Here is a 13,902-nt window from a genome sequence, read left to right on the forward strand (position 1 = left end):
AAACCACTTGATCATCTCAATAGTTGCAGAAAAAGCCTTTGATAAGATCCAACATCATTTCATGATAAAAGCTCTAAGAAAACTAGGAATAGAAGGAAAGTACCTCAACATTATAAAAACTATATATGGCAAACCTACAGCCAGCATTATACTTAACAGAGAAAAACTGAAACCATTCCCTCTAAAATCAGGAACCAGACAAGGATGCCCATTCTCTCCACTCCTATTCGACATAGTACTGGAATTCCTAGCCAGAGCAATTAGGCAAGAAGAAGGAATAAAAGGAATACAAATAGGTAAAGAAACTGTCAAAATATCCCTATTTGCAGATGACATGATCCTATATCTTAAAGACCCAAAAATCTCTACTCAGAAGCTTCTAGACATCATCAATAGCTATAGCAAGGTAGCAGGATATAAAATCAACATAGAAAAATCATTAGCATTTCTATACACCAACAATGAGCAAACTGAAAAAGAATGTATGAAAATAATTCCATTTAGAATAGCCTCAAAAAAAACAAATACCTAGGTGTAAACCTAACAAAAGATGTGAAAGACCTCTACAAGGAAAACTATACACTTCTGAAGAAAGAGATTGAGGAAGACTATAGAAAGTGGAGAGATCTCCCATGCTCATGGATTGGTAGAATCAACATAGTAAAAATGTCGATACTCCCTAAAGTAATCTACATGTTTAATGCAATTCCCATCAAAATTCCAATGACATTCATTAAAGAGATTGAAAAATCTACTGTTAAATTTATGTGGAAACACAAGAGGCCACAAATAGCCAAGGCAATACTCAGTCAAAAGAAGCTAAAAATATACGATGGAGAAATAGCAGCCTCTTCAACAAAATCTGCTGGGAAAACTGGTTAGCAGTCTGCAAAAAACTGAAACTAGATCCATGTATATCACCCTATACCAAGATTAACTCAAAATGGATCAAGGATCTTAATATCAGACCCAAACTCTAAAGTTGATACAGGAACGAGTAGGAAATACTCATGAATTAGTAGGTATAGGAAAGAAATTTCTCAATGAAACCCCAGCAGCACAGCAACTAATAGATAGCATAGATAAATGGGACCTCATAAAGCTAAAAAGCTTCTGTTTATCAAAAGAAATGGTCTCTAAACTGAAGAGAACACCCACAGAGTGGGAGAAAATATTTGCCAACTCTACATCAGACAAAGGACTGATAACCAGAATATATAGGGAACTTAAAAAACTAAAATCTCCCAAGCTAATGAACCAATAAAGAAATGGGCAAGTGAACTAAACAGAACTTTCTCAAAAGAAGAAACTCAAATGGCCAAAAAACACATGAAAAAATGCTCACCATCTCTAGCAATAAAGGAAATGCAAATTAAAACCACACTTAAGATTCTACCTCACCCCTGTTAGAATAGTCATCATCAGCAACACCACCAACAGGTGTTGGCGAGGATGTGGGGAAAAAGGAACCCTCTTACACTGTTGGTGGGAATGTAGACTAGTACAACCACTCTGGAAAAAAATTTGGAGGCTACTTAAAAAGCTAGACATTGATCTACCATTTGATCCAGCAATACCACTCTTGGGGATATACCCAAAAGACTGTGACACAGGTTACTCCAGAGGCACCTGCACACCCATGTTTATTGCGGCACTATTCACAATAGCCAAGTTATGGAAACAGCCAAGATGCTCCACCACTGACAAATGGATTAAGAAAATGTGGTATCTATACACAATGGAATTTTATGCAGCCATGAAGAAGAATGAAATGTTATTATTCGCTGGTAAATGGATGGAATTGGAGAACATCATTCTGAGTGAGGTTAGCCTGGCCCAAAAGACCAAAAATTGTATGTTCTCCCTCATATGTAGACATTAGATCAAGGGCAAACACAACAAGGGGATTGGACTTTGAGCACATGATAAAAGCAAGAGCACACAAGGGAGGGGTGAGGATAAGTAAGACACCTAAAAAACTAGCTAGCATTTGTTGCCCTTAACACAGAGAAACTAAAGCAGATACCTTAAAAGCAACTGAGGCCAATAGGAGAAGGGGACCAGGAACTAGAGAAAAGGTTAGATTAAAAAGAATTAACCTAGAAGGTAACACACACGCACAGGAAATTAATGTGAGTCAACTTCCTGTATAGCTATGCTTATCTCAACCAGCAAAAACCCTTGTTCCTTCCTATTATTGCTTATACTCTCTCTTCAACAAAATTAGAAATAAGGGCAAAATAGTGTCTGCTGGGTATTGAGGGGGTGGGGGGAGAGGGAGAGGGCGGAGTGGGTGGTAAGGGAGGGGGTGGCGGCAGGGGGGAGAAATGACCCAAGCCTTGTATGCACATATGAATAATAAAAGAAAAAAAAAAGAAATAGTGGTTGTAAATTTCCCAAATTTGCTAAAAATATAAGCACACAGTTCCAAAGAGCTTAATGAACCCCCAAGTAAAATAACACTGTAATGGAAACCATTCCTTGGCAAAGCAAAACCACATCACTGAAAACTAGTAATAGAGAAATGTTCTTAAAAATAGCCATGAGGAAAGGCCAAATAAGAATAAGAGACAAAGATAAACATAAAAGTAAACTTCTTGTCAGAGTCTCTACAAGCTAGAAGACAGTTGGGCCAACATTTTGTCAGGATAAAAGAAACTAAATCTATTAACCTTCAATTTGTGTCCCAGGCAAATAATGACAATAAAGGTTGAGAGATTGGGAGCAGCTGAGCATCATGACAAATGTGAAAAATGTTCTTCTGGTGAAAGAATGATCCTCGAGAAGTCTAGCTTCTAGAGGTAAAAGCTTCTGTGTGATCTTTTTCAGGGTTAGCCCTGGGCAATTACAAAACTTTTCCTGGGATGGCTGCCCTTGATTCACAGTCCATGTTTTGCAATCTCTGAAGGGAGCTGAGACAAAGACTCCAGCTCCCAACATCCCTGAATTTAGACCACCTGAGAGTCTAGTCCATGTGCCTTCATTAGAGGCCTCTTTCACCTAGGACCTTCACCTAAGGCCCTCCTCAGGCACCTGTGCCTAGATCTCCTTGAGCTAGAAGGGGCACCTAGAAAACGCTTCTACTCTCTGAGTTAGCACTCAATACGTTTTCACCTTGGCATTTCCTCCCTTCCCTGAAGGTTTTATATAGATAATGACAGGATGATTCTAAAACTGATATGGAAATGCAGATCATTCAGAAGAGACAAAGCAATCTTAAAAGGAAGGATAATGTTGGAAGACATATACTGAGTTATTATTTATTTATTTATTGTGGTACTAGAAATTGTACTAAGGCCCTGATGAATGCTGGCCAAGCACTCTATGACTTCAGTCATGTCCCCAGCCCATTGTTTTTGATGTAGGGTCTCATTAACTTTGCCAAGACTGGCCATCTGCCTGTGCCTCCCTAGTAGCTGGGATTACAGGAGTGCATCACCACACCCAGCTAGACTGCTATTTTGTTTTTGTTGTTGTTGTTGTTGTGCTGGGTGGGGGTATATTGTGGCATTTACAAAGGATCTAAAATGTATCAAATATATACTTGAATTCACCTCCTTGCTCTTCTTTATTTTCCCCTCCCCTAATTCCTGGAACATTTTCAACAGGTATCATTTTTGCATTTACATACATGTGTATACCTTTTGTGCACTGTAGTCACCCTCCTACCCCTTTCCCTGCTACCTTCCCCCCTCCACTGATGCCAAACTGATCCCCCCGAAGCAAGACCTATTCTGCCCTCCTGTTCTCCAATTTCATAAAAGATAAAAGAGAAAAAGCAAAACATGATGTTTTTGCTTTTTTGAGATAAAGATAGCTACATAGCAAGTTTTCTTGTGATATTTCCATGCATATATGTATTATAACCCTAGTTGGTTCATCTCTTCCAATACTCTTCACTCCTCCCTAGTCCCCTTCGCATGGTGGCCACAGCAAGCTTAAGATCTCTATATTCATTCTTGTATAGACAGCACATCAACCACATTCAAGTTCTTAGTTTCCTTCCCTTGCTCTATCCATCCCATGCATTACCTCCCCTTTGTGTGACCTGTTTTTCATATTGCTGTATTTGTGTTAGGTCTATATTCCACATATGAGAGAGCATGTGGCTTTTGGCATTCTAAGCCTGGCTAACTTCACTTAAGATGATGTTCTCTATTTCCATCCATTTCTTTGTGAATGACAAAATTTCATTCTTCTTTGTGGCTGAGTAAAACTCCATTGTATATTAATACCTTATTTTCTTAATTCATTCATCAGTAGTGGGGCATCTTGGCTGTTTCCATAACTTAAGTATTGTGAATAGTGCTGCAATAAACATGGGTGTGCAGGTGCCTTTGTTGTAAGCTAACTCACATTCCTTTGGGTGTATTCCTAGGAGTGGTATTGCTGAATCATATGGCAGGTCTATTTTTAGTTTTTTAAGGAGTCTCCATACTGTTTTCCATAGTGGTTGTACTAGTTTACATTCCCACCAACAGTGTATGAAGGTTCCTTTTTTCCCTGCATATCTGCCAACATTTGTTGTTGTTTGTGGGTTATTTTATTTTTTTACATTTATTGTTGTGCTGAGTGGGGTACTTTGTGGCATTTACACAGGCTCTTACAATGTATCAAACATATCATACTTGAATTCTCACCTGTAAGGAAAACAGTCTTTTCTATCAAAGGATGTCACCCTCTTAGCTTACTTTAAGTTTCTTATGTTGCCATCTTAAATTGCTTGCTTTGTTTAAAAGTTCCTGTTTCTTCTTCTGGGTTCTTGTATAGCTCCATTGCCCACCAAACTGTCCCCTAAACCTTTAACCAATCGGGAGAGGTTGTGAACCTTTGACCTGGACCAGTCCAGGACAAGGGGTGGGAATAACGGGTCAGGGATATAAGGAGGAGCCACTGCTGGCAATGTGTGCATGCATGTCCACTCTGCCTGAGTGAATACATGCTTGCACCCTTTTGATCAAAAGAAATTGCCTTGTCAAGATTTCCTCTGTTTCTTGTGTGTCTGTTTTCAGCACCTGAGGGTCTTTAACTCCAACACACCCTCTACCGTTCTCCTCTAGTCCCTCCCTCGATTCCTGGAATAGTTTTAATGGGTATCATTTTTGCATTTACCTACGTATGTACTTATTTTTGTACAGTATTCACCCTCCTACTCCTTTTCCCTATTATCTCCCCTCCCACTGGTGCCAGCACTCCCCCCTTGGGCAGGACCTGTTCTACCCTCCTGTTCTGTGATTTTGTAGAAGAAGAAAGAGAAAAGATAAAAAGAAAAACAGCATTTTAGCTTGTTTGAGATAAAGGTAGCAGGAAACTTCCTTGTGATATTTCCATGTATATATGTATTATAACCCCAATTGGTCTAACTTCTCTAATTTTCTTCATTCTACCTTAGTCCCCTTCTTATGGTCATTTCAGTCAGTTTAAGATTTCTATTTCATTCTTGTATAGAGTATATTAACCAACCATATTTAAGTTCTTAGTTTCCCTACCTCTTCCATGTTTGACCTCCCCTTATTGTGACCAGTGTTCATAATATTGCTGCATTTGTATTAGGTCTGTATTCCACATATGAGAGAGAACATGTGGCTAGTGGCCTCCAAGCTTGGTTAACTTCATTTAAGATGGTGTCCTCCAGTTCATCCATTTCCCTGTGAATGACAAAATTTCATTCTTCTTTGTGGCTGAGTAAAATTCCATTGTATATAAATACCACATTTTCTTAATTCATTCATCAGTAGTGGGGCATCTTGGCTATTTCCATAGCTTAGCTCTTGTGAATACTGCTGTAATAAACATGGGTGTGCAAGTGCCTTTGTTGTAAGCTGACTCACATTCCATTTCTATATCCTTAGGAGTGGTATTGCTGGATCGTATGGCAGATCTGTGTTTAGTTTTTTAAGGAGCCTCCATATTGTTTTCCATAGTGGTTGTACTAGCCTGCATTCCCACCAGCAATGTATGAGGGTTCGTTTTCCTCCACGTCTTTGCCAACATTTCTTGTTGTCTGTGTTTTTGATGATAGCTATTCTACAAGAGGTGGAATCTTAATGTGGTTTTGACTTGCATTTCCTTTATGGTCAGTGACGGTGAATATTTTTTCATTTTTTAGGAATTTGGACTTCTTCCTATGAAAAGACTCTGTTCAGCTCATTTGCCCATTCCTTCATTGGGTTGTTGACTTTTTTGGGAGTTTAGTTTTTTGAGCTCCCTGTATATTCTGGTTAACAACCCCTCATCTGATGTATAGTTGGCAAAGATTTTCTACCATTCTGTGGGTGGCCTCTTCAATTTAGACATTATTTGTTTTGTTGTGCAGAAACTTTTTAATTTCATGTAGTCCCATTTGTCAATCATTTCTCTTAGTTGCTGAGCCAACTGAGTTCTACTGAGGAAGTCTTTGCCTATGCCTATTGCTTCTAGGGTATTCGCTGCTCTTTCCTGTACTAGCTTCAAGGTTTCAGGTCTTATATGAAGGTCCTCAATCTATTTTGAGTTGATCTTGTACAAGGTGACAAACATGGATCTAATTTCAGTTTTCTTCAGGCAGATATCCAGTTTTCCCAGCAACATCTATTGAAGAGACTGTTTTTTTCTCCATCCTTTGTTTTTGGCACCTTTGTCAAAATTTAGTGGACATATCTGAGTGGATTCTTATCTGGGTCTTCTATTCTATTCTGCTGGTCTTCATATCTGTTTTAGTGCCAGTACCATGCTGTTTTTATTGCTATGACTCTGTAGTATAGTTTGAAGTCAGGTATTTTGATACCTCCAGCATTGCTCTTTTTTGCTCAGTATTGCCTTGTAAACTGCCTGGTTTTAGCAACCAAAATAACTAGGTAGTGGTGGATAATATACATTTAGATGGATGAGGCTTGAAAGTAGTCTGAAGCATAGCAGTGTGAGAATTCCATGGGGAATGAAAGGCTTCTTCAACAAATGGAATTAGAATGATTAGATATTTGTACAGAAAAAAAAAAAACAACTCTTATTTCATGCCATATATAAAAATTAATTAAAAATGAGTGACAGACCTAAATATAAAGATAAAACTATAAAAGACCCTAGAAATACATTAGAAAAGCCTCTGCAGCTTTGAGATTGGCAAAATGTATCAGCTAGAATCCCCAAAGTACAAAGAAATTTAAAAAATTTATAATTGAACTTGACAAGGTGGTATAACATTGACAAACATTTGAAATGTCAACAAACATATCTAAAAATAAGTCATATGACAGATTCCATTAAGAAAAAAGGGCAGAAAATCCTGGCAAATTATATACAACATAGAGGCTTATATCCAGAATATTTTTACAACTCTTAAAACTCAACAATAAGAAGAAAAAATGACCAGTACAAAAGTGGGTAAAGATTGGACAGACATTTCATAAAACATATAAGTGTCCAAAATGTGAACATGAAAAATGATCAATAATAATGTAAACTTAATCCACATTAAGACACCATCTCATTCTAAGTAAAAATACTAAAAACAAAAAGACTGAGGATAGTAAGAGTTTATAAGAATATTGACCAATTCTTATGATTTACTGGTGGACATAAAATGGTACAATTTCTTTGGGAAAAAAGTTTCACAGTATCTTAAAACTATAAGTGTAAACATACACCCATAATGGATCTATCTGTTTAATTCACAGGTGATACTCAAGAGATGGAAAATATAACTTTGCACAACGACTTGTCCACACATGTTCATAACTTTCTCTGAGACTACCTAAACCTTGAAGGGAATGTCTATCTTCCGATTAGTGGATAAAGAAAATATGGTACATCCATAACAGTAAACACTATTAAGCAATAAACAAGAACTTCTTGTACATGGAATGAAATTGACTAATATGAAAAGAATTATGTTATACAAAAGAAGCAGACATAAGAATATACATATTTTACAGCTTCAGTTATATAAAATATAAAATTCTAAAAGTGCAAATTAATGTATAGTGATAGGAAGCAGAGCACTAGTTACCTGAAATCAGGCATGGTAGAAGCAATGAATTATGAAAAGGCATAAGAAAACTTTCCAATGTGACATAAATATTTTATATCTTGATTGTGATTTTCACAGATGTACACATCATTCTTGAATTCATCAAATTGTGTTCTTTATATATGTATAGTTTGTTCAATTTGGCTTTTACTTCAATAAGGTTATTAACTTATGTTAGCACTACCTTATGACCAAATAGGGCACAGATCAAGAATGCAAAAAAATGACTCACTATTACTAAATATGTTTATATAGTTCTTCAAAATGCCATATTTAAAGAGAAATCATTCTTGAGCCAAAACATGTGCTTGAATGCCAACCTCCTTCCCTAGGGGTGTATGCATATATTGTATCATCAACAGCCCAGTCAGTTACCTCTTGGGGGTTGAGAATTTGGTTACTAAGTAACCTTTGTGATGGAGCACTGCTCTATCAACTTTAAATTGTAGTCTCCATGCCTACCTTGGTGACCACAGGTGACAAGGAATAAGGGCTCAATTCTGGGTAGGGAGTCTGAGAAACAGCTATCATGTCTAAGGAAGTCAGCAGGTGTACAAATTACCTACCCAACCTGGGGAGGTAGCGATGAAAAAATATCAATCTAGGACTTTTCAAGGCACTGTAATTAGAATGCATTCAATTTAGATCCTTTAATGAAGATGTAGTGAAGGGCAAATTTGGTGCCAGTTTAGCCATGGTAATTCCAGTTCAAATTTCATATATTAAAGTTGCTGTAGTTAAAAAGTTCATAGTTGGATCTTGGGAACAGGAAATAAAAAGAAAAAAGAAACCACCATATGCAGAAAGACATTTAATACAAAGCAAGGTTTAATTTCATTTTCAGCATTCATTCATAAAAATGGATGCATGCTTAATACTGCTTTGTAAACAAGAACCGCCTCCCCCCCCCACAGATATATGAAGTAGAGAGAGAGAGAGATTTATTGGGAGAACTAAAGTCAGTATCATATCTAAAGTGTAAATTAAAAACCAGAGGCATTCCCATTGAAGTCAAACAAAGAGAAAAGAAACATTTATCATCACTATAAATTTAATACTTTCCTAGAATTATTACCCAAGAGAATAAAATAAGAAGTATAAATATTGGAAGTAAGAAATAAAATTATATTCAATTGAGGTTAATACAATGCAAGTGAAAAATTCTAGAGAATTAACTACAAAAAATCATAAGGAATAACAGAAACAAGCAGGTTAGCTGCCTACATTATTCAAACATAAACTTAATAGCATTACTTTCTGCATGCAGCAATTATTTAGAAAGTAGATTAGAAATAACAAAATGCTGATGAACATTCTCCAAGTCATTATTAAATGAAAAAATGAAACAAAAACCACCAAGGTGAAGAATACTATCTGTGTTTAAAAATGAATGTATTTGTCTGGTGCCAGTTTAGCCATGGTAATTCCAGTTCAAATTTCATATATTAAAGTTGCTGTAGTTAAAAAGTTCATAGTTGGACCTTGGGAACAGGAAATAAAAAGAAAAAAGAAACCACCATAACAGAAACACGAGGAACTGTTTAATAGAGATAGTATATTATAGCACTTGCATTGTTTCTCCAGGTATGCATTTCTTACCATGCAAAGTAAGATCTTGGAGTTGGTTGCTCTCTAAGTCCTTGCTACATTTCCTGTTTTCATCACCTGTGAGCTTGTTAGAAACAGCATGCAAATGTTACCCAGTCATATTGAATTGTTCTGCATCTTGCTAAAACTGCCTCATTACTGATATGTTGCACTGCTCCAAGTAATCAATTCATATTTGTTCAGTGTAGAGACAGGAGGTATTTTTTTGAGAGCCAGAAAGAAAACAATCCCTTCACGATTTAATACACAGCAAAGAAATGTCAGTCATCAGCAGAGGGTGTTACAGAGAAAAAAAAAAATGAGAAAAACATGTTTCTTCTTTATGTATTTTAACTAATTATTACATTTTCTTGCCAGTAGACAGCTATTCATCTTTCATGTTGATGCTTTGAAAAGCAACAGGGCATTTCATAATAATTGCTTTTTTTTGTTTAGAAAAGTATTTTCTAGAGAGAAAATTGCCTCTCATTAATTGAACCAGAATAAAATAAAGCACAGCATGTTCTACTTTCCATTGTTTTGAAATATTCAGAATCATGGATTTCAATGATCTATTTACATAGTAAAAGGTAAATTATTATTTTTAGCCATGTCAGCAATCTGGATAGAAATGGTAACAATTATCAAGCTAATCAAAAGAAGAAAATTTTCTTGAAGTAAGAATGTTTTTGATTTTGCACTTTAAACTTTATTTTCATCTCCTCTAAAAACAATTTGAGAACCAAAAATTATGCTTTTGAAATCTGATATTTTTCAGGGTTAGTCAAAATGAGAAATATAGGAAAAACCATGTAGAGCCAAATCTTTTTAGTATGCAAAGATAGGTTTAGAAAACCACTGAGTAGGTAAGCATAAGCTACAGAAAAATAATAAATTGACATAAGGGAACTGATCTTTGAAAAGAACTTGGTGTTTTAAAAAGCATAATGTATCTGGCACATACAATTTCTGTTTAATAAAGTAAGAATTTAATGGGAAACAAGAAAATCAGACACTTATTATAAGATGAGAGAGATCAGTTACCTAAAACTCAATGTTGATTCTGGAAAATTCAGTGTAAACACAGTAGGATTGATATTGTTTTCCACTGAATATAGACAGTGAGCTGAGTTTTCTGCTCAAATAAAACTTAAGAACATCCAAGATGCTGTCACTGAATGTTAGATATTCATTATATCATCTATTGTGTATGAAATGAATTTAAAGTGTTTGCGGGAAATCATGGGGAAATGCAAGAAACCCAAAGTACCTAAAACAATATTGAAAGTGTCTAGAGAATCATACTTTTTTATTTCAAATCTTACTTCAAAACTGTGCAACACCAGCAGTAAGGTAAACTATAGATCTGTGGAGCAGAATGAGGAGTCACAAAGAGTCCTGTACATTTATAGCCAATTGAGTTTTGATAAAAATGCTAAGACAATTCAATGGAGGAAAGACTAGTCTTTTCCACTAAATGGTTCAGGGACAACAGGATTTGCGCATGCAGAATAATGAAGTTACATTTCTTCCTCATACCACATGAACAAAGTTAATTCAAAAAAGGTTGTAGACTTAAATGTAGAAACTAAAACTAAAAAGCTCAAATAAGAAAACAGAGGAGTAATCCCTGTGCCTTGGATAAGCAAAACCTTTCTAGATATAACACAAAAGCATAAGCAATAACAAAAATAGATAAATTGGACTTTATAAAAATTAAAACTTTTTGCTTTAAGTAAACTATAAAGAAAGGAAAAAGATAATGGAAAGGATAGAGAGATGATATTAATATTTGCAAGTCATATATCAGAAATGCAGCTACACTCATATCCAGAATATGTAAAGAACTCTTAAAATTCAATGAAAAGTCATTTAGTTAATACATGGGCAAAAGCTCGGAATAGATGTTTCTTAAAGAAATATGCAAGTGACTAATAAGCACATGAAAGGATGCTAAACATTATTAGGGAAACATAAATCAAAATCACAATGAGATACCTCTTCTCACCTATAATATTTATTATAAACAAAAAATGGCTATGAGACATTTGATAATGATGTAATTGGAACTGTGATACATTGCTGGTGTGGATGTAGAATGTTATAACCACTTTGGAAAATAGTCTGTCAGTAGCTTAAAATGTTAAATATAGCATTACCATGTGACTCAATAATTCCACAGCTAGGCAATACACAAAAGATAAATGAAAATAACACACAAGTACTTTGAAGGAAGCATTTTTATAATAGCCCAAATATCAAAATATCTAAATGCCTATCAACTCATGAATGAATAAAGAAAATGTTACCATATTCATAACATAGCATAATACTAGACAATGAAAATAAATCAAGTATTGATACATGTAACAAAATTTATAAAACTTGACAACATTTAAACAAAAAAATTTATGAAAAAGGTAGTGGAAAACATGACATAGTGTATGAACTCATTTATACGAAATGTCCAAAATCGGCAAATCTTATAAAGAGATAATAGAGTAGCAAGTGCCTAGGTATTGAGGGCAAATGGGCAATGACTGCTATGAGTTCTGGGGTTTCTTTTTAGGGTAATAAAAAGTGGTGATGACTGCACAACTCTGTGAAAATTCTAAAAACTATCAAATTTTATATTTTAAATGTGTAAATTTTATGCTGTATGAGTGACATCTCAATAAAATTATTAAAATATTTTGAAGATTGACAATCCAGTATCATGCTGATCAGTCTTTCACTTCTCCTCCTCTGAGAGATTTTTTTATTAGATATTGCAAGGCAAAGAATCAAACCCCTTGATCAAGTCATATTCAAGTCCTAGATTGTCACCTGATAGAGACTGCTTAACAGCTTCAAACAATAGGCTTAAGTCTTCACACACACAAAAAGCATCTACTTCCACAGGAAGAGTAACTGTTCCATGGTTGTTGGTTCAGTTACTCACAGACCAAGCACTTCCACACTGGCACACCAACCCCACAAAACGTGTCTGTTTTAGCTGAAGTAGGGACTCCAATGTCTCTCATAGGGCAAAGATTTATAGTACAGATGCCTGCTTCTCAGTCCCCTGCTATAAAAGCACCAATTCCTTGCAGCATCAGCAGTTCAAAATGGTCTGATTAATCCAACATTAATTGGGTCCAAAACCATCTTTATTACCCCCATTATGGTATCATCACAAAATACAACCAATGAATCATCAAATTCATTGAAAAGAAAACATGAAGAAGATGACGATGATGATAATGACTATGATAATTTGCAATCTAGCCTTGATGCCTGTAACATGTATACTTGGTCTTGAATCCAATGTACTGAAATAAGCATGCTGAATGTTTTCAAGTTATATTTTAGAAAACTTAAATAATATTTAATGACTGGATATGGTTACTATTCTTTTCAATTGAAATGTTCAATTTTCTTTCATAGAACTGACTAGTAATGGTTTTTCATCAGCCTTTATTGTAAAAAATCAGTGTCACTTATCACCTTGAAAACAAAATATTTTGAGGAGTTTATGTTAAACCCTTTATTTTTATTCTATATAAAATTGAAAGAAAAAATACATTTTGATGACAAAGGGGAAAATAGTCTGATTATCCAACTTGAAACGGCCAAGACCTTGTAAATGCATGCCTCAAAAGTAAAATAAACATATTAACATTCAATATGTTCATTGTGACAACACCTCTATCTCACAGAACTTAATTTTCAAATTTTGCATGCTTTTTTAAATGCAGGGAAGTCGAACCAACATGTGGAAATACTTTAAATTCCTTAGATAACTGTTATCACATAAAACTTCCACAATATATTGTCTCAATTAACTGTTTCAGAAAATAATCATTTTCAGTTTTTTTTATAATTGCATTTTTGTTGTACCGGGGATACAACATTTCTTTACTCTCACTCCTGGAATAGTTTCATCAGGTATTATTTTTCCACTTTCATACATGAGTACATAATATTTTCACCACATTCTCCTTCCTATACCCTTTCCTTATGAAAAGTGTTTTGTTATAAAAATTTCTAGTACAATGTAAATTTCTATTTTATTGAGTTTGTGGTATTTAAATGATTTAAATCTAACCAATTGTTCTAACAGACTATTACATTTCTTAGTTTTGAGGAAAAAATAATAAGAAATTTGATACTATATGGCAGTATTTTTACTATCAAGTAAAATATATTAATAATATTACTAGAAATGTATTAGTCACTCATGTTGTAGTGTCAAAAGGAGAACTTTGCTCTTAACTGAAAGTAATTCATATTTGAATGATGTCAGCAACAATTGGAATATTAAATGA

At 34.9% G+C, this 13,902-nt stretch overlaps 1 pseudogene; it reads left to right on the plus strand.

Moving 5' to 3' along the window:
- The window catches only part of LOC109678989 (transcription initiation factor TFIID subunit 9-like), a 100,311-nt pseudogene extending 87,415 nt beyond the window's left edge, over positions 1-12,896 (plus strand).
- The last annotated feature ends 1,006 nt before the right edge of the window (positions 12,897-13,902 follow it).

Source organism: Castor canadensis, chromosome 10 (genome assembly GCF_047511655.1).
Source record: "Castor canadensis chromosome 10, mCasCan1.hap1v2, whole genome shotgun sequence".
Taxonomy (NCBI): domain Eukaryota; kingdom Metazoa; phylum Chordata; class Mammalia; order Rodentia; family Castoridae; genus Castor; species Castor canadensis.